Source organism: Arachis hypogaea, chromosome 19 (genome assembly GCF_003086295.3).
Source record: "Arachis hypogaea cultivar Tifrunner chromosome 19, arahy.Tifrunner.gnm2.J5K5, whole genome shotgun sequence".
In the NCBI taxonomy this organism is placed as follows: domain Eukaryota; kingdom Viridiplantae; phylum Streptophyta; class Magnoliopsida; order Fabales; family Fabaceae; genus Arachis; species Arachis hypogaea.
Window position 1 is genome coordinate 117,534,251 of NC_092054.1, and position 2,661 is coordinate 117,536,911.

General features: G+C 37.4%; 1 non-coding gene across 1 annotated transcript; it reads right to left on the reverse strand.

Annotated features, from left to right (window-relative positions):
- Positions 1-1,219: 1,219 nt before the first annotated feature.
- Positions 1,220-1,325, reverse strand: LOC112781757 (small nucleolar RNA R71). Its single transcript, XR_003192517.1, has one exon. It is a non-coding gene; the product is annotated as a small nucleolar RNA R71 (small nucleolar RNA).
- Between the last annotated feature and the right edge of the window lie 1,336 nt (positions 1,326-2,661).

Consider the following 2,661-nt stretch of genomic DNA (forward strand, 5'->3'; position numbering starts at 1 on the left):
ATCCTTGTGGAATCGACCCTCATTCACTTGAGTTACTACTTGGTACAACCGGTGCACTTGCCGGTTAGTTTGTGGGTTATAAAATCCGCACCAAGTTTTTGACACCGTTGCCCGGGATTGACGGTGATTTATAACTACTCGTTGTTTGATTACTTAGATTAGATAATTTGTTTAATTAGTTTCTTTTAGCATTATTAATTTTTATTTTCCATTTCTTTTTATTCCTTTGATTTTTCTCTTTTTTTCATTAGCTTTCCCTCCTCCCCTATTTCTTTCTTTTCCTTTTATTTTATTGTTTAGTTTTAATATATATATAAAAAAAGAGACTTTCGTTCTTTTTCTATTATTTATTCCTCTTTTAATATTTCATTTTTTTATAGGTGCCTCTGCTTTAGTTTAATTATATTTGTCCCTAATTTTCGAATATTGCAGGATTTGTTTCTCCTTAATTCCTGAAATTAAGTTTGGTATTCCCTAGTTATTTTTATTTTAATTTTTCTTATTTATTTAGCTCCATAATTTTGAAAATTTTGTCCTAAATTTACTAGTAATTTTCTAATTTTATTTAATTATTTTATTTAGTATTTTTATTTTAATATTTTACACAGGTTACCTCACAGGGAATTTTCTACACTCTGACATAGAGAGTCCCATCTTTTCTTGTCTTTTGTTTGTTTATGAACAGGAACAGGGACAAGGAACCTCTGTTAGACTTTGATCCTAAACCCGAAAGGACTTTTAGGCGACGTTTACAACAAGCAATACTTTACAAGGCTACAGAGTCCAACATGGATCATAATAGTCATGCTGCTATGCCAATGTGGCAAATCCTATTGGGAATGAGGAACCTAGAAGAGTGCTTGGCTCTTACACTGCTCCTAATGTAGATCTTTATGGAAAAAGCATTGTGGTGCCTCCCATAGCTGCAAACAATTTTGAACTGAAGCCTCAACTTATCACTCTTGTGCAACAAAATTGTCAGTATCATGGACTTCCACAAGAAGACCCGAATCAATTTATTTCTGATTTTCTGCAGATTTGTGATACTGTGAAGACAATGGAGTGAATCTTGAGGTGTACAAACTCATGCTCTTCCCATTTGCTGTGAGGGATAGAGCAAAATTGTGGTTAGATTCTCAACCCAAGGAGAGTCTGGATACTTGGGATAAGGTTGTCACCGGATTTCTGACTAAATTTTTCCCACCTCAAAAGCTGACTAAGCTAAGGGTGGAGGTTCAGACTTTCAGACAGAAAGATGGTGAGACCCTATATGAAGCTTGGGAGAGATTCAAGCTACTGACTAGGCAATACCCTCCGGACATGTTCTCTAGATGGACTTAGCTAGATATCTTTTATGAGGGTTTATGTGAAATGTCCAAGATACGCTTGGATAATTCTGCAAGTGGTTCTTTGCACATGAAGAGGACACCAGGGGAGACTATTGAACTTATTTAGTTGGTTGCTAACAACCAATACTTATATTCCTCCAACAGGAATCTTTTGCACTCTGAGACCTCTCAGAAGAGAGGCGTGTTGGAAGTGAAAGATGTTAATGCTCTTTTTACTCAGAACAAGCTTATGTCTCAGCAAATAAATCTACTTACTCAACAGTTGAGTGGAATGCAAGTTTCAGCTGTAAACACTCAGAATGCACTTCAAGAGGTCCCTTATGACATGACAGGTAATTTTATGTCAAATGAGAATTATAATTATGCTCAATCTTCTACTGAACAGGTCAATTACATGGGGAATGCTCTTAGAAACCTCAATAATGATCCCTATTCTAAGGCCTACAATCAGGGGTGGAGAAATCACCCAAATTTTAGGTGCAGAGAGCAACCTCAGAGGCCACAAAATTTTAATAATAATTTTCAGGGTAGTTTTCAACAGAATAATTTTAATAACCACCAGTTTCAGTCATCTCAGCAAGCAACTTCTCAGCCCCAGCAGAACAATGATTTGGAAGCAATATTGGCAAGCTTTAGACAAGAAACCAGAGCATCAATCAAGAACTTGGAGATTCAAATGGGTCAATTAGCCATAAAAGTTAATGAAATTGATCAGAGGACCACTAATAGCCTTCCTGGTAACACAATTCCAAATCCAAGAGAGGAATGCAAGGCTATCACCTTGATAAGTGGACAAGTGGCAAGTACAGAAGCACAAGTTAATGAGGAGCCAGTTGAAGAAGAAGATCCAGAGGAGAAGAAGGAAGAAGTAGAGCACGTCCCTCCAAAGTGTGCGGACAACCCATTCCCAGACTCTCTTGACACTTATCCTACATTGCCAAAGGCTCCTGAGTATAAGCCTAAAATGCCATATCCTCAGAGACTTTAAAAGGAGACCAAGGACAAGCAGTTTTCAAAGTTCTTGGAAGTCTTCAGAAAGTTGCAAATCAATATTCTTTTTGCTGGAATTTTGGAACAAATGTCTCTCTATGTCAAATTCATGAAGGAGTTGTTGTCAAAGAAGAAGCCTTTAAAGGGAGACGAGACAGTGGTCCTAACTAAGGAATGTAGTGCCATCATTTAGAAAAACTTGCCAAGGAAGATGCCGGATCCAGGGAGCTTTCAAATTCCATGCACCATTAGGAGCACAACCTTTGAGAAAGCGTTATGTGATCTGGGAGCAAGCATCAATTTAATGCCCTTGTCTATGATG